The sequence below is a fragment of the Geotrypetes seraphini genome, chromosome 7, assembly GCF_902459505.1.
Source record: "Geotrypetes seraphini chromosome 7, aGeoSer1.1, whole genome shotgun sequence".
In the NCBI taxonomy this organism is placed as follows: Eukaryota; Metazoa; Chordata; class Amphibia; order Gymnophiona; family Dermophiidae; genus Geotrypetes; species Geotrypetes seraphini.
The window spans coordinates 143,815,526-143,838,513 of NC_047090.1; positions in this window are offsets into that span (position 1 = coordinate 143,815,526).

The following is a 22,988-nucleotide window of genomic DNA, read 5'->3' on the forward strand; positions in this document are numbered from 1 at the left end:
ATAACGGAGAAAATATCATTCCGTCTAGTACCGATAATTTTCAGTGAGGGGATTGAAAGTAAGTTCGATGAGGATGATCTTAGAGTACGTGCAGAATTATATGGAATAATCATTTTTGATATAAATGAAGGTTCGTTGGAAATTAGTGTTTTGAAAACCAGAAATAAAATTTTGAAAGTGATTCGGTGAGAAATGGGAAGCCAATGAGATTTGATAAATAATGGGGTCACGTGATCATATTTTTTTGCTTTGTAAATTAATTTAATTGCTGTGTTTTGGATCATTTGAAGCCGTCTTTTTTCTTTCTGGGTTATGTTAATTAAGAGGGAATTACAATAGTCTAATTTTGAGATGATTAAAGAGTGAACCAAAATGTTGATTGATTTAGGGTCTAAAAAGGTAGAAATTGAACGAAGAAGCCGAAGTCTGTAAAAACATGATTTAACTATTTGGCTAATATGGCTGTGAAATGATAGATCTACATCTATTATTACCCCAAGAATTTTCAGTTGAAATACAGATTCTAGAGGAGTGTTATCCAGTAAGAATGGTATTTTTGAAGTTATGTTTCCTTTCCAAGTAAATAGCATAGTTTTTGATTTTTGAGTATTCAATGCTAGTTTGTTATTGTTTAGCCAGTTTTTTATTACTTCTAATTTATCATTGATGCTTTTTATTTCTTCTTCTTTTTCTGGATTGAGGGGGTGAATGAGCTGGATGTCGTCTGCGTAAGAGAAGGCTGTAAAGCCTAGTGATTGTGAAATAGTAATGAGAGGTGATAGAAATATATTAAATAAAAGAGGCGATAGTATTGATCCTTGAGGTACCCCATAAGTAGAGGAGAAATTTGCAGAATAAACGTCATTAAATTTAACTTGAGATGTACGGTTTGATAAAAAAGAAGTTAACCAATTAAGGATTTGGCCTTCTATGCCTAATGAATGCATTCGATTTAGTAGAAGTTCGTGGTCAATTGTATCGAATGCTGCAGTTAAGTCTAATGAGATGAGAGCTACAGATTTGTGCTGGTCAAGATAATAGTGGATATTTGTTACGAGACCGATCATTGAGTATTCCGTACTGTGATGTTTTCTGAAGCCAGTTTGGTTGGGATGTAATGCGTTCGAGGATTCTATGAATTCTGAAAGTTGTTCAAAGACTAGTTTTTCAGAAAGTTTCATTAAGAAAGGTAAGTTAGAAATGGGGCGGTAGTTAGCTATGTCGTCTTGGCTGGTTTTGGAATTTTTTATTATTGGTGTGACGATAGAGGTTTTCCAAGAGGTAGGTACGGTTGCAGAAACGAAGCTGGTTTGGATAAGGGAAAGAATAAAAGGGCCAAAGCTATGAAAAAATTTCTTCAGGTAAAATGGTGGAAAAAGATCTAGTGGAGAGCCTTTTAAGTTGATTGATTTGAGATGTCCTTCTATTTCTTTTAGGGATGGTGTCCTGAGGTTTGAGCATTTGGCAGTAGGAATGAGGTTATTTGAGTTTGTGTTTTCCAATGCAGATGAAGTTGTTGTATTTTTTGTAAAGTTTTGTCTGATCATGGCGATTTTTTGGCAGAAATAGTCTGCTAGTTTTTGTGTTCTTAGGATTGATTTTGGATTAGATTTTTCGTTTTTTTTTTCTGGATTAATAGATTTTAAAATATTAAATAATACCGAAGTGTTTTTAGCTTTTTGAATTTTGTTGTTGTAATAAGATTTTTTTGCCTGGGTAAGTTTGCTTTTATAATAAGAAGCGTTATCTTTGAACTTTTGGAGATTAATAAGAGTTTTGGAAGAACGCCACTTCCTTTCTGAGGCACGAAGTTGTGTTTTTAGTTGAGATAATTCTTTAGAATACCAGGGGTTTTTAAATTTTTGAATGGATACTGTTTTAGTGATTAGTGGTAATTTAGAATTTACAATAGATTCTAGAGATGAATTCCAGTGTTGAAGTTGTTCTTCAATAGTTGTGAATTTTGGAATGGTTATGGAAGGGCTGAAGTATGGTGAGATATCTGAAGTCTCCAATTTGGAAAAGTCTCTGTATGAGAATGTTTTAATTTCAGAGAAATGAATTGGGATAAAAGATTCTGTAAGATAAAGGTTTAGAGAGATTAGATTATGATCTGACCATGGAACTGACAGAATGTTTGGAACTGAGTGAGAGATTGTTTGGGAAGTGGGTATCAAAATCATATCAAGTATATGCTGAGCTTGATGAGTGGGTTCATGAATCAATGTTTTCAGTTCTAAGTCATTAAAAAGCTTTATAGTATCTGAGGTGTATGGGTTATTAAGATTATCGAAATTAATATTGAAGTCTCCCATAATGATTGGGTGGTTAGCAGTTGAACAAAAGTCGAAAAGCAGATTATGAAATAGTGTTAGTTTTGAGTGGTCTATTGGGGGGGGGGAATGTATAATAGGAGAAGATCTATTTTTTGTTTAAGGTTAATTTTAATGTGAAGATATTCAATTATGGAGTTATTAATGGATTGATCTTGAGGTCTAATTAAATTTTTGAGAAAAATTATGGCTAATCCTCCACCTTTGCGGTTATGGTGGTGATTCCATATAAAATCATAATTGGGGGGAAGGCAAAAAGAAAGATATGCTTCCTCGCCATCAGCGAGCCAGGTTTCAGTGATACAAAGGATATGTAAGTTTTGTTGGAGAATAGCGTCTTTTAACAGGTGATATTTGTTTTTGAGGGATCTTGAGTTGATTAGGCCCAATTTTAAATTGGAAGATTTAGAAGTGCAGAATGTTTGAAGTGGTATGGGTGTTTTTGGTAATGGATCGCTAGAATGAGAGGTAAGCGTAGGTATTGGTAAAAGTATGCTTGATGTTAATCTAGGGGATCTATAAAAAGTAGGTCTATTATTTAATTGTACTGGGATGTTTTGATGGTTCAAGGCCATGATTACGTTTTTCTTAATGAGTGTATCTTGGGAGCATAGAAAGAGAGAAAAAAGTGTCATAAGTGTGTAAATAGCTCGTGTAAAATTGGGTGTATTAAGCATTGAAAAAATGTTGAAGTGGTGATGAATAGAGGCGCCCTCGGAAGGCGAACGAAGGAGTGAACTAAGGAGCAGGTCCTGCTCCTTTTGTGCGCTCCTTCGGCGTGCGCCGCAAAGGGTCCTATTAAGTAGCACATGCGCTAACCTGATTGGGGGAGGAGTCCGGCGGGCTGCCGCTTTGCGGCGGCAGAGGAAAGGACAGCAAATAGACTACAAAATAAAGTAAGAACAATGAATATAACTTAAAACAGTTAAAAAAATCTTTAAAACAATAAGATAAGAACTTCGTGCAGTCTGGAGGTGAGGTGAGTAGAGGTGCAGCAATCAAGGCGTGCACCGCAAAGGGTCCTATTAAGTAGCACATGCGCTAACCTGATTGGGGGAGGAGTCCGGCGGGCCTAAAGCAGCTGGCGCGCCTTAGTAAAAGAGGGGGTGTTAGTTGCTCTTCTTTGAACCGTTTCTATTTCCACTATATCTTTTTTGAGATACAGTGACCAGAATTGACTTTTATGCAGTGTCATTTAGGTGGATATTTGCTGAATATCACACTTACCTGTATAAGAGATAGCTGGCCACATAAACCCAAATACAGTCAAACCATGGTTTGTGAGCATAATTTGTTCCAGAAGCCTGCTTGTAATCCAAAGCACTCGTATATCAAAGCAAATTTCCCCATAAGAAATAATGGAAACTCAGACGATTCGTTCCACAACCCGAAAACTTTAATACAAAATACTATACGTACTTGTATTGCAAGGCCTTGCTCATTTAGAACAGTCACTACACTCTTGCAGCGTCAGAGAGAGAAGAACCATCGGCTCAGTTGTGATGTGTGTATACTGTATGTACTCGTATTGCAAGACTTTGCTTGTTTAGAACAGTCACTACACTCTTGCAGCGTCAGAGAGAAGAACCATCGGCTCAGTTGTGATGTGTGTATACTGTATATACTTGTATTGCAAGACCTCGCTTGTTTAGAACAGTCACTACACTCTCGCAGCGTCAGAGAGAGAGGAACCATCGGCTCAGTCGTGATGATTTGATGTGTGTATACTGTATGTACTTGTATTGCAAGACCTTGCTCGTTTAGAACAGTCACTACACTCCCACAGTGTCAGAGAGAGAAGAACCATCGGCTCAGTTGTGATGATGTGACGCGTGTATACTGTATGTACTTCTATTGCAAGACATTGTTTTGCTTGTCTTGCAAAACATTTGCAAACTAAATTACTTGTAATCCAAGGTTTTACTGTATTTAGTGCTAGTGCCTGGACATGGCCTTGCATTGAATAACCAGGAATAGCACCAGCAGCAGCTAAAAAAAAAATCACTTACCGTCGCTGGTTGAATATCGATACCTGTGTTTGCCACCAAGGATTTTAAACTGTACTTTGTTCATCAGCTTTGGTGTTATCACCATTAGATTTTCGACTCATGCATTAGTCACTAGTTTTGTAGTTGCAGCAATTATTGCAATAATCTTATTTAGCTTTCCATGCTTATTTGATTCACACAGTGGCGTACCTAGCATATGTGACACCCGGGGCCCATCATTTTTTGGCACCCCCCATCTATATGAAAAATATGATTTTTAGTAACAATCCACATATCGCACATCAAGAGTATACCTAGCGAAAGGCATCTTAAACACTGCAGTGAGCACTAGAACACCAACACATACATTGTAAAACTAAACAAGCCAGATCTTGCAGTCAATGCCAACTGAAAACTATGTTCTTTTCATACACACAGAACAGAGATACTCCTTCGCCCAATATGGAATAATCACAAACTAAAAATAGAAATATGTAGACAAAAGTTAAACTGAACCGCCAATAAACCAGACTCTGCATACAATGCAACACCACAACACCACAAAAACAGTAACACATGTCCTCTAATACTGTGCAAAATATAAAGACAGTAGACGTAAATTTGAAAAAAATGATACATAACAATCGCCACTTTACAAATTATCAAATAAAAATAAAACAAATAATGAGAAATAAGAAAATACCGTAAGCTCGGTCCCCATCCCCACAAACCACTTGATTCCATCCACACAAGCCTTGAATTCTTCTATACTGAACTTATTATATTAAAGTATAAAAAGAAACAATATTCTGTACAATTGCCAATTTACAAATCAGCGTCTTCTCCCTACTCTCTCTTCCCCATTTCCCTTCAGCATCCTCAGCCCTCTCTCTCTCCACTTTTCTTCAGCGCACGCACATAAAAACAAGCAAGTAATTTTATATCATTTTCATTCTATTAATTCATAGAAATTAAAGTCTAAATAATGCCAGTCACATAACAAAACATGATTTTACAAAAATAATTCCCTGCAGTCAAGCCTGCAAGGATTACTAGATGTTTCCGGCAGCTCCCCTCCCTCCCTCCCCCCCTCTCCCTTACCTTTGTAGCCAAGTCAAAATGATCTACCAACAATAAAATTTTAAAAACACAAAGCACACTGTACACAGAGAAAACGTTAATTATCATTTATATTCCGCGGGTTTTCAAAGAGGTCAAGGCAGATGACTTTATGCAATGTCACCTCAGTAACAATTATACAAAAATAGACAAATATACCCCCTCCCTTTTTATAAACCACGATAGTGGTTTTTAGCACAGGGAGCTGCTCTGAATGCCCCACGCTGCTCTTGACGCTCATAGGCTCCCTGCGCTAAAAACTGCTATTGCGGTTTAGTAAAAGGGGGCCATAGTGCAAAATATAGACAGCATATATAAATTCTCAAAACGGACACATTTTGATCACTAAATTGAAAATAAAATCATTTTTCCTACCTTTGTTTGGTAATTTCATCAGTCTCTGGTTGCACTTTATTCTTCTGACTGTGCATTCAATATTTCTTCCCTTTTTTCAGCCTCCTGTATGCTTCCTTTCCTCCAGACCTCATTTCCTCCCCCAACTTTCTTTGTTTTATCCTGCCTCCTTCTTTCTTTCTCTCTCCATGCCCCCTTTCTTTCTGTATGTCTGTCTTTCTCTCTCTCTCTCTCTCTCTCTCCGTGCCCCATTTTTTTTCTTTCACCCTGCCCCCTTTCTTTCTGTATGTCTGTCTTTCTCTCTCTCTCCGTGCCCCATTTCTTTCTTTCTTTGTTTCATACTGCTCCCTTTATTTCTTTCTTTCTCCCTGCCCTCCCCCATGCCACCGCCATTGGGAAACATGCTGCTGCCACCGCCGCTGGGGAAAGGCTGCCACTGCTGCCATCGGGAACAAGCCGGCGCCGAGTTCTCCCTCCCTGCTTTTCTTCCCCGCAGAGCCGACCAACTCTCGCTGCCCGATGTCAATTCTAACGTCGGAGAGGACGTTCCGGGCCAGCCAGGCGAGAGTTGGTCGGCCCCACGGGGAAGAAAAGCAGGGAGGGAGAACTCAGCGCCGGCTTGTTCCTGATGGTGGCAGTGGCAGCCTATTCCCTGGTGGGTGGCCAGCTGTGCACCCCCTTGGGGCATGCACTCGGGGTGAACCGCCCCCCTTGCCCCCCTCTCCCTTGGTACACCACTGGATTCACACACTGTGACTGGTACTAGATTCTGTAGTGCGACTTATTGATGAGTGTCTTAGTAAGGGGTGGGCAGTCCGTCCCGGGCGCCATCTTAGTGGGGGCACCGGTACCCATCCTCCTCTCCATCCCCCATTCCTTCCCACCTACTCCTGCCGCATGCATGCACCCCTTCCCTTGCACCTCTTTAATTTTCCCAGCATGAGCAGTATCACAAACTTGCTGCCTGCGTCAGTGTTGGCTCTTTCAGACGTCACTTCTGGGTTCTGTACCTATTACACTTTTATGTTCACTGTACTGATCAATTTTAACTGGAAATGTGGTCTTTAATTTGTATGAAATGAAGAAATGAATGAATGGGGTGCCAATCAGGGCTATGGCCCAATCAGATTTTTGCCTAACACAACATCAGCAGCGAGAGAGGTTGGGGATGGGGTTAGGGTTACCATATGGCTCCAGAAAAAGGACAGATTGAGACATCCGGGTTTTACTTTCCAGGTGGGGTGGACAGAGGTTAGTTTATTTGCCCCTGCTCTCAATTAAAATAGTATTCTGCTGTTCCTGGATAGACTGACAATCTTATGGCCCATAATGCCAAAAAATGTTCCATCAGTTTTCACTGCTCAGGGAGTCAGTAAATGTCAGAAACAAAGATTTCTTCAAGATACTATCAGTTTTTGTTTTTTTTTTAGCATTTATATGGAGCTTTAAACACACAGGGCAGAATCATTCCCATAGGAAGAAAATCTTTATTATCAAAAGCTTACAATTAATATTTCAGCAGTAGGGAGTTAAGTGATCTTCTGAAAGCAGTCCACCTCGTTTACACTCCTACCCCGTGTCTTCCACTTGAGATAATCAAGTGGAGAGTGAATTTGAAGGAAGGAAGTGAGCAAATGAGAGCAAGCATGGATCTTAATTATGTAGAAAGCACTTCTTTCATTAATAAATGAGCCACACAAAGCTGGCAGTAAGTCAGCGCTTTTCTCACATTTGACTGGGGCCGTAAGAGACCTTACCATTTATCTTATCATTTCTATAGTGCTACTAGATATATGTTCTGATGTACAAACAAATGGTCAGTTCCTTTGCTGTAGAGCTTACATTCTAGCCATGACAACAAAGAGGCCAAAAAAGACTTATGAGAATTGTATTTATTAAGAAAACAATTAAATCTAGCAAGGCTGTGATTAGGTTAAGATTTAAATGCAACATAAAAACTAGTGTGATTTTTAGATTTGATTTGAACAAGGTTAAGGGTATAATGAGCCTTCCAAATCCCACCCAAAACCTACTGAGATTTAGACGCACTGTGGGCAACCACCACAGAAATTCATCTACAAAATGAGTTTTGAAAATAGCGAACTAGAAGGGTTTGGTGAGAAAAACATCTATTTGCCCTTTTATGCCACATTTTGGATGTTTTTCTTTTTGAAAATGAGCCCCATGGTCACTTAAGTTGATATTCAGAACTTAAACACCATAGGTTGCTGCAGAAAGATAGGACTCTTATGTGGTTACCCTGGCCATTTAAATGCTGACTTAACTGGCCAAGTGTCGAATCCACCCCGGAACACCCCCAAAATAGCCTGATTTCACTTAGGCACTAATCTCTAATTTTCAGCAGCAATACCTAGATAAATGCTGCTGAAAATTAGCAGATATCCCTGGCCTGAACAAGCAATTTAACTGGTCAGTGGCCATTTCTGGTTGGTTAATTCATTTTAAATATTGACCAGTAAATTATAAAATGTGGTTAAAAAAAATAAAAAAAGAAGCAGTAGATCAGATGGAAAAATTATTTCAACATATATTTATTAAGAAACTACACTTAAAATAGACAGTGGTTTCTTAATAAATATAGCATCTTATGAAAGGACTTTTCCATCTGATCTGCTGCTCCTTTTTTTTTTTTTGGCTGCCCTATTGCATTTTTGAATAAATTATCAAAGCCAGGAAAAGAAAGCTATAAACTTGATGAGAAAGATAATTTTACTAAAAAGGAAAAATGTCACACCAGCAGTACTTGATATACCACCATTCTAGGCATAGACTAAATCAAAGCAGTTCACAATAGTATTCCTAACTACAATGAATGATATCTAGAGGAATACACCTATAACACTGTTGCACACAGTGGAAGAGAAGGTGCATGTAAGTGACTTGCTTACTGATTAGCGCTCAGGAGGAGCGCTATAGACAGATTAAAGGAGATGTACTTGTAGAGTAGGTATATAAGAGAAGTTCAGACTGTATGTGAGAGTAGATAGGGAGCTAGTGTGTGGCTTGAAAGATTATATGGGTGTAGCTGAATCTTGAAGAGATTATACGGTAGTAAATTGGTTAATTGGAGCAGGTTGCAGTAGTCTAAATGACAGGTAATGACGGAGTGGATAAAGGTTTTGATAGAGTGTTCAAGTGACATTTGAGAGAAAAAAACAATGTATTTGATAGTGTAGAAAAAGAGAGAAAGGGCTGAAGGGACTTAGCGGATGATAATGTTACCTGAAGAAATAGAGAAGACAGGAAGAGGAGAAGGTCTGGGAAGGGAAGACTGAGCCACAGACATGATGGATTAGTGTTCAGTTCAAAAGTGAAAGGGGAGAATTCCAGCATGGAGGCAATAAAAATAAAGTCTTCACCTCCTAATTTTCAAACCACAAAAGAGAGTTGGCTTCTTACTGATGCTGCATTGCGTATGGCCAATATGCAGGTTCACATGTCTAACCACTGCTCAAAAGGCAAATTTTGTATTCAACATATTCTTAAAGAGATTAGAAAGGAAAGAAAATGAGCAAACCTTCCAAGGTTGCTTAAAGATTCCCCTGCAAGTTCAGTGAGCTCAGTAAAACCTTGGCAATCCCTAACTTTACTTGGTTCTACACAGAACCTGTAGTTCTCAACTACTCATGCCATATCCAGAAAACAAAAGGCCTCTTTTCAAGCCTAGATTTCTCAGTAGAAACCTCCTCTTGTGTCCAGGTGACAATTTCTTCTAGATGTCTCTCAGCCTGAGGAGAAGCATACCAAGTTTCCAAGTTTATTAACAATTTGATATACAGTACTATGTATACATAGCTATGCAGTACACAACAATAAAATCAATGATAGGGTTAGAAAAGAACACCATAAAAATTATAGACAAGCAAAAGAAAGAGATATACCAGTAATCATGCACAAAATAGGGCAAAGTTCAACCCCCTTACAGACAGAAAGTGGGCCAGCAGCATTCAGAGCACTGAAGAATTGCTGCCTCTTCCACTCTACACCTTTAAAAAGATGAAGCTGATGGGACTAGAAATCCTTTGGCTGCAGTTTACAGAAAAAGTCAAATGTGCTGGGTGGAGAGGACTTACAAAATAGTTGAAGGATAGAGAGGTCAAAATTGTGGACTAGCAATACTGTAAATAAGACTTCTCAATATATATGGAACTGAAAGTATAATACTTTCAGTTCCATATATATTGAGAAGTCTTATTTACAGTATTGCAGTTTACAGAAAGGCAAGGGTAATTTGGTGCCATTGTCTCTACAATGGAGGGGATGAGGGGGAAGACTTTCCTCCTTCCTTTTTTTCCTCTTAAATTGCAAGATACCATCTCACATGGTAAAAACCTAACTTAAGCCTATCTAGCACACAGCCCACACTCAAAAATAATCCTGCTTTTGCAAGAAGTTCTCTTTACAGCAAAAAATAGAGGTTTTAGTATGATATAAATTACACGGCCGAAACACATACGTTTTGGGTGTTGATTGAAAATAAAGACGTCGAGCACCACAGGTCACCTTCTCTGTTTCTTTTTGTTCTACTGTGACGAGGTAGCATCTCCTGTTTGGGTGCAATGGTTAGAGCTACAGCCTTAACACCCTGACGTTGTTGGTTCAAATCCCCCACTGCTCCTTGTGACCCTGGGCGACCGGAACAGAAGAGAAATATGATAAAGGAGCCAAATTTAAATACCACAAAGGATATACGGGGTATATAAATAATTAAAAGATAAATAACTATAATATAATAGGGGTGCCAGCATTTTACTGCATACAATTTTAATGTAAAAAAAAACAACATAAAATCGCCATTCTAATGACATCATAATGCTAACACATGATAATGTTATAGACATTATTAGGACGTCTATGTAACACCTAAAAGGCGATTCTGCAAAGGACGTCTAACAATATAGATGCACTTAGATTCGCTCAGCAATGCGGAGCGCGATTCTCTTTAGTGCGTCTATGCATTATAGAATCACGCTCAGCATTCTACTACGGGACATATAAACAATTCCTAATTTTTAAACGACCTTTACAGAATTTGCCCCATAGTGTACATTCTTTAAAAAGAGTGTGCACTGTAGTTGACAAACACATTTCGCTGCAAACAACAGTCCTCCCTTACCAGTAAATGCTGATCCACCTCCCAAGGCATAATAATTTGTAAAGGTTTTGCTTTCTCCTATTAAATATCTTAGGATACAGAAGAACCTGATCTACAGGTGTCCAATAGCAGGCTTTGTTTTTTTTTTTTTTGGGGGGGGGGGGGCAAGGGGTACTTATTAGCTCATAAGTAGACGTGGCCCTAGTAGAAATGATGCATCAAAACAAGTGACATACAGAGCAATCTTTCACAAGTGACTCTGTGGCTCCATATGCCATATGTTCCTGTTTCCCTACAGATTCAAGGTGTTTGTTTTTAATTAATGGCTGTAATCTAGCTAGTGACAAATAATATTAATTTTCTTTCTTTGGGGGCCTTTTTTCTCGGCTATTTTTGTTTCTGATTATAATCGAGTGATTTTATGCAAGATGTAATACATTTTTATAAGCTGACCTGGAGTCTGGAAGATGTATTTTTCAACATGCTATAGATTTACTTATAGATGCATGAGTGTTTTAAAAAATCTTTTCCTAGATTAACATACAGATTTCTGGTAATCCTACCTCCTTGTCATTTATTATCTCCTCCCCCTTTATTATAGTCTAAGGAAGAACATTAAAAGTTTTCTTTAGGTTCTGTATTACTTGAACAAGTAAGATTTTGAAATGCAAATAAATAAAGGTTCAAGAACAAAGTTGCAAATCAGGACTTTCCATATCTAGGTCCTTAGCCAGTTACATTTTCAGAAAATTCATGATGAATATTCATGAGATGAATTTGTATATACTCAGTCTCCAGTGTCTGCAAATTTATGTTATGCATATTCTTTGTATACTGAAAACTCAACTGGCTGTGGGATCTTGTTGTAGAAGATACATTTCTAATGGACAGATTCTTTAAGTTGGTCCAATAAAATAGGTATCGGCTATGACTTGTTTATTGACCCTTCTTTCAACACTATCAAATAACTAACACAGCAACCGCAAACATAGGCTCTTTCAAGTTAGAAAGCTAGCCTTTGTTAATCTAACACGTTATACCAGCAACTTAAAGCATGAAATTCCTGTGATCATCATCTTCCCATTTAGTCAGTGAACCAAGGTCACCCTTCAACTTGAGCCCCCTGCACAGAACATGCATTAGCAGAAAAGAAGGGAACAAATAAGGGTAGGTCACAGTTACACTTAGCTACAGGCAATTTTATAACAAGGCATCTAGAGTAAGGAGCTCAGAAGGCAGCCTATTCTGTGAAGGAAAGTAGGCACCTTCTTTCCTTTCTAGAATACTGGATGAAATGGATATGAGGGGCCGCTGAAAAGATCCCAGCCCAACCAAGAAGAGAATGATGTGGATCCAGGAAACTTACAAGTTATTCCACACTTTTCTTACACTTTTCATTTCATTTCATATCACTGAAATGAAAAGTGTGGAATAACTTGTAAGCTTCATGGCTCCAAATAATTTTTATTTTGATTGGACTGAGAACTTTTCAGCGGCCCCTCGTATGTACAAGAGTGGCATTTAGAAGTGACCACTTTCACCAACTATAGAGCTGGTGTAAATGCTTGCACTTATATGCCACAGATTTGCTCATAATTTATATTATTCTATAAGTTACACATGTAAGTCGGAGCCCCGCCCAGTGGCGTACTACGGGGGTGCTGGTACCCCTCCTCCTCTCCGCCCCATCCTCCTCCCACTCCTCCTCCTCCCACAAGTGCACCCCTTTCCCTTTCCCCTAGTTGTTCACTGCCACGAGGAACAACTTCAATGTGCTCCTCGTGATCACGTCGGTTACCACTGATGTCACTTCGGGTGCTGCGCATAGGAAGTGACATCAGAGGGAGAGGATACGGTTGGGAGGAGCATGTTGAAGTTGTTGGTCGCAGCGGTGAATTAGAGGTATGGAAGAAGGGAAGGGGGTGCACACATGTGGCAGAGGGGTCAGGGAAGAAGTGGGGGGGAGGGCAGAGACAAGGGGGACACCATCACCCCGGGCACCTCACACCCTCGCTTCGCCACTGGCCCCATCCATGCTTTGCACCTTTTATATGCTCCCTCTTGCAAATATGTGCCATCCAAGAAATGTACATATTCACAGAATAGTGCTTAAACACATGTAAGCATTAGTGGCTATTTTATAAAATTGCTCCCAAGGCCTACATAGGACTCTCTTGGATTGTTCAATTGCTCAGTTTTTTTGTAGATGAATGTTACGTTATTACACTAAAACAACAAATTCCAAATAGCACTAAAAGGTTCCACAAAGGAAATGAAGCAGCAAAACAACAAAAAGATTGTGGAACAAAAGATTTGATATACCAGTTTGTCATTTAATAAGCGTCCAAATAACTTAAAAATCATATACCATATACAGTCACAAGTGACCCACAGAATAGAAATCAAATAATATATAAAATAAAAATGACCCAACACGGGCCATGTTTCGGCAAAATAAAAATGCCTTCCTCATGGGTCTTATAGGGTCAAGTTCCAAGTTTATTAGGTTTTTATATACTGCCTATCAAGGTTATCTAAGCAGTTGTACAATCAGGTACTAAAGCATTTTCCTTATCTGTCCCTGTGGGCTCACAATCTATCTTGGCTGTCTTAAATATAAAAACATAAAAATCACAAAAAATCCAAGTAGTTAAGAGGCTACAAGCAAACAGTACAGCTCACAAGACTCCAATGTGTCTTGTGACTATATACACCCTTTTGTGAATTGTTTTTAAGTTATATTATTTTTAAGTTATTTGAAGGCCAGGTTGTACTGCACATGTGGCCCGCCAGGTACTATTTTGAGGCCCTCGGTATGTTTATCATAATCACAAAAGTAAAATAAAACAGTTTCTTGATCATATGTCTCTTTAGCTATAAATTACAATATTATTATTAAGACTTGGCTAAAAGGAAAGATTTATAAATTATAAAGAGTTTTTACCTCATGCAAAATTGTCATGTCTTTAATAAGACATTAACTATTTTCTCAGAGGCCCTCCAAGTACCTACAAATCCAAAATGTGGCCCTGCAAAGGGTTTGAGTTTGAGACCTCTGGGTTAAAGCAATTGGCTCTGAACCAGGGAAGCCAGGGTTCAATATCACTGTTGCTTTTTGGACAAGTGATTTAATCCTCCATTGCCTCAGATGGACACCTAGATTATAAGCCCTCCAGGGACAGGAAAATGTCTACTGTACCTGAATGTAACTCCCCTTCAGCTACTCCAATAGAGGTATGACCTAAACCTAAAATTATTGCCCCTCCCCCTAGCCATAACCTTTACCATTTGAGAGAAGGAAAAATACAGTACATAGTTCAAAAAGATTTACCTCTATAATGATAGGTCAGGTTTAGACTCGTATCTACATGAATGACATGTTACTGGAATACCAAAGATTGCCTCCAAAGGTTAATAAATAAAAATGAAATGGAAAATAAGATGATACCTTTCTGTTGGACTAACAATACTTTTTGATTTATTTTCCATTTGTCGTTTTCTTTTTATGTATTAACCTTTAAGTGGACTAAAATAAAATTGCCACACTAATTTATCTGGCTCCTAAGAAACTAACAATCACTTCTGCCACCAGCTGCTGTTTTTAGTACATTCAGTCTTCATAGAATGGAAGTTAATCAAGTGAATGCACAGATTTTCTATGCAAAGACCTGTGACCATTGGCGCATGCCTTTAATTGAACAATTCTGCAACTGATGTCAGGATCCTCTGAAAACATTTACTGGAAACTTTATACTATAATTACAGTATAGATAACATCTAGTGCATGTAGTCTCGAGTGAATAGTGAATCTTATATCTCAAGACGGTCACATGACTCCAAGAGGCCATCTTAATGCTTCCATCCTGTGGCCACTCAATGACTCTTACAGGGGAAAGACATTACTGCAATTTCTAGTAGAATTCATCAATCCTTTTGAAAAAAAGAACTGGCAGCTTGGCATGTTAAAGGACTATATTACAAGATATTAACAGTATTGCTGAGACAGTTTTAAATGGTGGACAGCAGCTTTTGGTCCCTGCTTGCACATTGCAGATCAGTTTTTTTGTAAAATATTATACTCAGAAAAGTATTATTCTCACTATTCTCGAGAAGCGCATTAACTCTATGACTTTTTTCTATACGGGAAAAGGCCTCAGATATGGAGCCTACGCACAGTCATAGACTGGATTGATCGGCGTAGTTACCACACTCCTTGCTCCAGTCATCGGCCATAAAAACCCGTTGTCTTTTAAATCTTTAATTAACTTAGAATGTTTAAATTTTATAAAAACTTGTAACCTTATATTACTCAAGAATATATTTTTTATATTTTTTTGGGTACTTTTTACTTTTTATCACATACTACTTCATTTTTCTAATTTCATAGTTTATCATTTCTTTCATGCACAACTCTATTTACACTGTAAAGAGTGACTCATTTGTTACTTAGCTTCAACACAGTGTTCGGTCTCATGAATGCCTCTGCACAAATGCTAATGCGGCCGGCGTTTCGCGGAAATGACTGAAACCGGCTGCTTCAGGGCCGAGTTCTGGGCATTCCAAAATTCTGCACTGTGTTATTCCGTCAACTAATTCCCGTACAGAAAAAAGTCATAGAGTTAATGCGCTTCTCGAGAATAGTGGGAGTAATACTTTTCTGAGTATAATATTTGACTATATACACCACTTGGGTTAGTTTATTCAGGTTAAAGATTCTTCAGTTTTTTTGTAAGACATTTATATTTAGCTTGTTGGGTGATTTATTTTTTTTTTTTAATTACTATAAATATCAGCTTCACCGGCTGGATTTTAGTCAGAATAAACGTTTTTGATCCCCATTGGTGTCAGTGTAGCAGTCAGCCGTGTTAGAGAAGTCATTGCACTACTCGTGTAAATGGGAATGATGAACTTGAGGTAATGCTGGTTTTAATGTATGAAACTGATTTTAGGATTAGTTGTTATATCATAATGGTTGTACGTCTGCTGAGATGTTATTGATTGTAATTGTCTACGGCTGCATTTTGCACGTGTTCTGCAACCTGCTCAGAATTGCAGGATGTGCAGGTACGAAATATTCTAACTAAAAATTGTTCAGTGAAATTTATTTCTTTCTAAAAATTCTAGACCGCCTATAACTAAGCGGTTAACAAATGAGACATTCACAATAGCTCAAAGACAGCATAAATGGAAAATACTTTCAGTTACGATACAATCACATAATAACTTAACCCAATTAGGGCTCCTTTTACAAAGGCACGCTAGGGCCTTAACGTGCAGAATAGCGCACGCTACATTGCCACACGTGCTAGCCGCTACCGCCTCCTTTTGAGCAGGTGGTAGATTTTTGGCTAGCGTGTGCTATAGCGCACGCTAATCCGGTGCATGCACTAAAAACGCTATCGCACCTTTGTGAAAGGAGCCCTATAGGTAGCGTCAAAAACTGGAGGAAATTATATGTTGTCGATCTTCACTAAATATAGTACAATAATCACAATTCAAGTTTCTTTATATATCTCTACAGCAACATTTTAGACAAAAGCCTCCACATACAGTTGGATCTTTAACATTTCCCTAAACTGTAACCGGTCAGAACAGGTCCTCAGGATGCCAGGGAGATAATTCCACAATTTTACTCCCGCCACGGACATCATTGCTGTTCTAGATTTAGGGCTCATTTTACTAAGCTGCGATAGTGGTTTTAGCGTGCACTTAGTGTGTGCAGAATTGCCGCATGCGCTAGACGCTAAAGCCAGCATTGAGCTGGCATTAGTTCTAGCCGCGTAGTGCGCGCTACAATTTTGCGCGTGCTATAAATGCTATCGCAACGTAGTAAAAGGACCCCTTAGTATACCAAACAGTATTCTCCTTCACTGCAGTCCATACAATGAATATACCTCAGCTTCAGCACAAGGTTGATACTATCAATATGGAATCGCTGCGCAGTAATCTCCAACAAGAGTGTTTACAGGGTTTTCTCAACCTCCAACTTTTACTAGGATGTTATACGAGAGGATGTATTTGGCTGGGATCCAATTAAAAAAAGAAGGATTGTAATCTTTGACAGACACAATTATCTCATCAAATCTTCTTAAACTCTTTCCCATGAATGTGAAATGTGCTAGTTGCATTAATATAAAACAAAAGGAATCATCTTACTCTAGACTAAAGAGAATAAATTATGTTTTACATTTGTACAGCTGTGGAATTTATAGCTTGCTATAGAATATATCATATTCCTAGAATCATCCTGTACCTCCCTCAGTGCCCACCCCCCTCAAATGTACAAAGCTGAAATTTGCTGCTATAAGACCAGCATTTAAGAGCTATGCTGCTCCACAGGACATTTGAGATTAGATGTCACATGTGGTCTTTTTATTCAACCAGCTAGGAATTGATTCTGGAGCAACACTATCCTTTGCTTGCTCTTTCTGCCTTATAGTACACTAAGGAAATCTCAAATGGCTTGGGGAAGGGGGAGGGGGGAATGAAAGCTATGATAGATGGACCATTCGGGTCTTTATCTGCCGTCATCTACTATGTTACTATAAAAGATTTAAGGGCTTAAATAAAACATGTCACATTCAGTTTCAAAGAGGCCTACAGCTGTAAGTCCTCTCCTGGTGCCTCCATAGCCACTGGATTTTCAGGATATTCACAATGAATATACATATGACAAAATTTGCATCGATTGGGCTTCCATTGTACGCAAATTAATCTCATGCATATTCATTGTAGGTCTTCTGAAACCCCAGGAGAGGTTTGGGAACTATTGGCCTGCTCTGTTCTTATTGTCTCTGTGACTCCGTAGAACTGTAAAGATGGTAAACATTATGGCTACTGTTGTCTAATTCAGCTAAAGCATATAGCCAACCAATTTCTCTTTTCAGGCTCAGATTCTAAGAGTTCTAACTCATACATTTTCAGAATTGATTTTTCTCTATGGAAGTTTAAAAAGCAAGACAATATCTTTAGGTGAGGCAGAAAACACCTCAGGTCATATGCTATCAACTACAGGGCACTCCCACTTCTCAGTACCATCTGAATTAAAACTGAAAACACAGAAACATAATCCTGTGGGCTGATATTAATTCTATTTATCTAGCATTAATACTGAGTGTCTTAGGACACAGCAATTATATGATGAAATGGGTTATTTTCTCTAGTGATGACAGAACTGGAGAACTCCACCTTCATTTTAATAAAGATTAGATCTGGGTTTGGACAACTGCAAACTTATACATGCATGCATGATATAAAAAAGTAAAAAATCAAAACACTGACAAAGCTCAAGTGGACTAAGATTTATACCAGAAAATATTACTGATCAGGTTAAGAAGTAATATCTGGTCCGCAGTCTCCTGGTCAGATCACTCTCTATTATCCTTCACACTTCCCCTCTACAAGGGCAGCACTACCCCCACACTGGCCAAACAGAAGGCATTAAACAGAGACAAAGCTGATCACGATCAATTTTGATCCAAAGTATCCGACCAGCTAAATTGGTCTACCGCAGAAGATACAGAACAACTGAGCAAATGGGACAATGCAATCCTGCAAACACTAGACACTATCACACCTTTACGTACTCGTAATGTAAGAATCTCCAAATATTCCCCATGGTACAACAATGATCTAAAAGCAGAAAAGCAAACTTGCCACCATATCAAGAGGCCATGGCTGAAAACCTGCTCCAATGATCACAAATATACATGGAAATCAGCTATCAAATCCTAAAAACACCATATCGCTGAAGCCAAGAAAATGTACTATGCATCAGAAATAGACAACCATACATTTGACATCAAGAAACTATTTCAATTAATGCATGCAACAACTGGTCTAGCCATCATTAACGCCCAACCCAGTGTCCAAGAACTAGCAAACTACTTTCTAGAGAAGATTAAGGGCCTGATTCTGTATAGCATAGCTTCTCAACATGTGGTACGCATACCCTTAGAGGGGCTTTAGGGCAGTTACTGCAGGGGGGGGGGGGTATGTTCCTAGCCATTTCAAATCTAGCATGAGCTAGGTCAGGGGTGGGCAACTCCGGTCCTCGAGGGCCGAAATCCAGTTAAGTTTTCAGGATTTCCCCAATGAATATGCATGAGATCTATTTGCATGCACGGCTTTCAATGCCCACCCCTGAGCTAGGTGAATGTAAGATATAGTCCACTTTATATTTTTGTAGTTCATTAGGTGCCATCGACTCATGCTCGAGCCTAGCAACTTGATGAATTACAGATCTAAAGAGAAATTGGTTTTGTGCTAGTCTGGTAAGGTCCTCCAGCATCATCCGCATGGTTGTTTTCAGTGTGGTTGCAGGTCGCCCTCTTCGCCTGGTTCCTTCGATCTTCCCATAAATGATGTTCTTCTCCAATAATCTTTCTCTTCTCCAATAATCTTTCTCTGCTCTTTAAACCTATTAAATTATGAAAGATATACAAATGGAGACTGGGTATGGCTAAAACACTTACAAAATGACACCATTGCTCAGAAATTTTTAACTTCTGCTAATTTGGCTTCTTTTTGTGTCTTTAGCATGCATCTAATATAAGCACATAGGCATAGGAGCCAACTTTTCCAAGAGATTGGAGGTACTAAAGCCCATAGAAATTACCCCTCCCTGGACAATCAAAGAGTTTGCTTAATACTGGGGGTGCTCAAGCACCCACAAAATTGGCTTCTATGCACATATGTATTATTTTTTCCAGTGTTGCTATGGTGACTAGATGTGATGATGTCACAGTGGGAAAGGAGGTGTTCCTGACCTATACTGTCCTTTGTAATAGAGGTTGTTGCTTGGAAACCAGAAATTACACACAGTGTCAGCCTTAATTCTGAGTTGGACAACCTGGGGGAAGGTGGTACTGTGGAGGATGTGTGTCACCAACTGACTTCATATTTTAAAACAGGTTGATCCAGTCCTATCTCTACTTCACTGATCCCTCAAAGAAAGCAGAAATGCTAGTCCAACACTGGACCATCCTATCCTAATTAAACAGAGCCAATGGGTACCATATTCATTGTCTGCTGTATCAATTCTGAGCAGACACCCTGGTGCTTGCCACTAGTAGGCACTGAATCCTTGTGTCAAGAAATGACTGTTGCCAGTGGCAGCTAATAGTATGAGTTTCCAGTCCTTACATAATGCAACAGCTCTGGGAATATGGAGGGGACCGTTTTTAAATCCAAATGCTTGTGTATGAGGTGCTTTTTTCCGTTTTATGCATCTGCACTTGTGCCACAAATTTTATTTTAAGCACATTTTTCAAACATTTACGCTGAGTTAATTGCTTGTCTGAACATTTTACCCTCTAAAAGTGTTAATGATTTTTCTTCCCACAATGTGCATAATTTTAGTCATATTTAGAGAAGCCAGTCCTGGAGAGACATGTTTAGATTGGAGAATGAAAAATATACACAGATAACATTTTCAAATCTGTGCAAAATTCTAACCACAGAAATAGGCATAGTGTGTGAACCTACTGCAAATTTAGATTTCCTTTCAAGCCAGGTTTCACTGGCCGAGAATTGATTCTGGGTTGAATCCTAGCCACTAGACTACCAGGGATTTATTTTAGAGTAGGATACTTACCACTATACTAATGAGAATTAGCATAATACCGGCATACCTGTGGAAGAGCTGTTACAAGGAGCCAGGTAAGTGTTAAATTATGTGAGCTTATACCATCGGGTTCATTGTCGAGAGTGCTAACCATTACACTATGGAACTTGGCACTATGGAATATATACCACTCTGCTAAGAAGGATAAACCATAACATGGGCAGCGGAACACTGTCCTGTAGGGGTGGGGGGCAGGAGTTTCACCCTGACCCCAGCAAAATCCAGCGGCATCTCTCCTGATTCGCCCATCCACCTCCTCCCAGCGCTGTAGTTTTAAATCTTTGGCCAGACACTGTGCAGCTTCAAGGAGCAGGCCTGCCCCCAACAGTAGAATGAAGAGTTCCGTGGCAGGCCTGCTCATTGGCGCTGTGCGACAGCTGCCCGAAGATTTAAGGTAGAATGCAGGGACATGGGAGGGCAAGGGTTTGGGGAGAGGCCATGGCCCCTGTGGCCTCTCCTGTTCCGACGCCTATGAACCATAACATCAGAATACTGGTGGAAGAGCAGAAAACTTCCAGTTCATTTTTTGCAGCAGGAGCCAGGTAAATGCTTGGTATAAACTCATATCATTAGACTCATTGTAGAATGTGATAACAGTTACACTATGGAAACACTGAGTACTTAATTTAAAGAGTGATACTTACCTCTATGCTAATGAGAATTAACTAAAACACTGGAATGCTGGTGGAAGAGCAGTCAACTTACAGTTTATCTCAGGACCTGCAACGAGGAGCCAGATTTATTTATTTAAAACTACGCAGAGCATTTTTGCACTTTAATTATAGCCCAATTTTGTTAATGTGTTTTCATTTCTACACTTCAATAGACAAATGCTCTCCTGATCTGTTTGGCTTATTGTCGCCTCAATAGAGAACTCACCAGGGGCTAAAATCATGGAATTAATACATTTAAAGCCAAATCATTAGAGTCAGTGATATGCATGATAACCATTGCACTACAGTAAGTCTTGGTGCTTTATTTAGAATTGGGTATTTACCACTATATTAACAAAGATTAATCAAAGCACCAAGATACTGAACAACAGATTTCAAGTTTATCTCTTGGAATGTTAGGTGCTAAGAAGATCCAAGTAAGTGTTGAAAAACCATTGAAATTAACCTTAGATAAAACATAAAATATGCTGTATGCTTTCTATATGCAAGTATAGTTGTGTATCTGTTAGGTATTGTGTCTCCCTCTCTCTATACATTACATAAATACCATTTCAAGTATAGCTATATAACTAAATTAGGGTTCTTCCTGTTTCCCTTCCCCCCAATCCCCAGACCAGATCCAGCAACTCTCTCCCTTCAGCTCCAGCCAGTCCAGCAGCCCAAGCAACTCCCTCCTCCCTTTGCGGGTGCAGCAGCAGCTTCCCCCTCACAAATCCAGCAGCCCCTCTCCCTCCCTCCCTATCCTGGGTGCAACAGCCCCCTCACACCCTCCCTTTTGATTGCAAGCAGCAACCCCACCCCCCACCAACAACAAACCTGTGACACTCCTAGGTTGGCTCCTTCATGCCTCCTGAGGTTGACCTACCAGCCTCTTAGAAGCTTCCTGCATGCAGGGCTGCTCCAGAAGCTTTTTGCCGCCAAGTCCCTCCTAATGTAACTTTCGGCCATGATCGAGAGGGAGGGTGAAAGGGTGGGGCTGTTGGACACTTGATAGGGAGAAAGAGAGGGAGGGGGCTGTTGACTGGGAGGGGTGAGAAGAGATGCAACTCGTGGCAGATCCTTAACTGCGGGGACAAGGCCATTCACTGCTCCATGGGGGAAAAAATAGAAAAATATTTGCACCCTTGGCTCCTTTGGAAAGAACATGGGAGTGGCTTTAGGAATCTGGCCTGAGTGTTAGGCCTCTCCCATTGCATCCCAGGCACCTAAAGCCCCTCAGGGAAGGGGAAGGCCTGCCATTCTGAAGAGGCAGGCCTGCTGGCTGGAGGGAGGGAGTAGGCATCCCTCTGGCTGGCCTTCCTGTTAAAGGTCCTGGAGGTTCCAGGTGGGTTTTGGGGGAGTGGGGGTTCGGGGAGTGTCAACAGGAGGGAGTGGGCATCCCTCCTGACATGGACAGTGTGGGGGGGTTTGGGGGTGGAAGTGGAAAAGAGTGGGCATCCCTCCTGCCAACTGACTTGCAGTGGGGTTCGGGAGTTCCCTGCCACTGCCACTCAGTTGATCATGGCAGGGAAATTCCCTTGCTGCGATCAGCTCAGCGGCAACGCGATTCTCTAAATGGCGTCTGTGACATGGATGCCAGTTAGAGAATCGGGGTGGTTAGGAGGGGTTAGGTGTTAGTCTGCTGGGACAGATGCAATTCTATATAGGACGCCCATGTGTGATTCTGAAAAGTCGCTTAGGCGGCTGCTGAGAGTGGGCATCCTATACAGCAGAGTTTCTCAACTTATTCAAGCCCAGTGCCCCCTAAGTCTAACAAATATCAATCGAGTACCCCTGCCC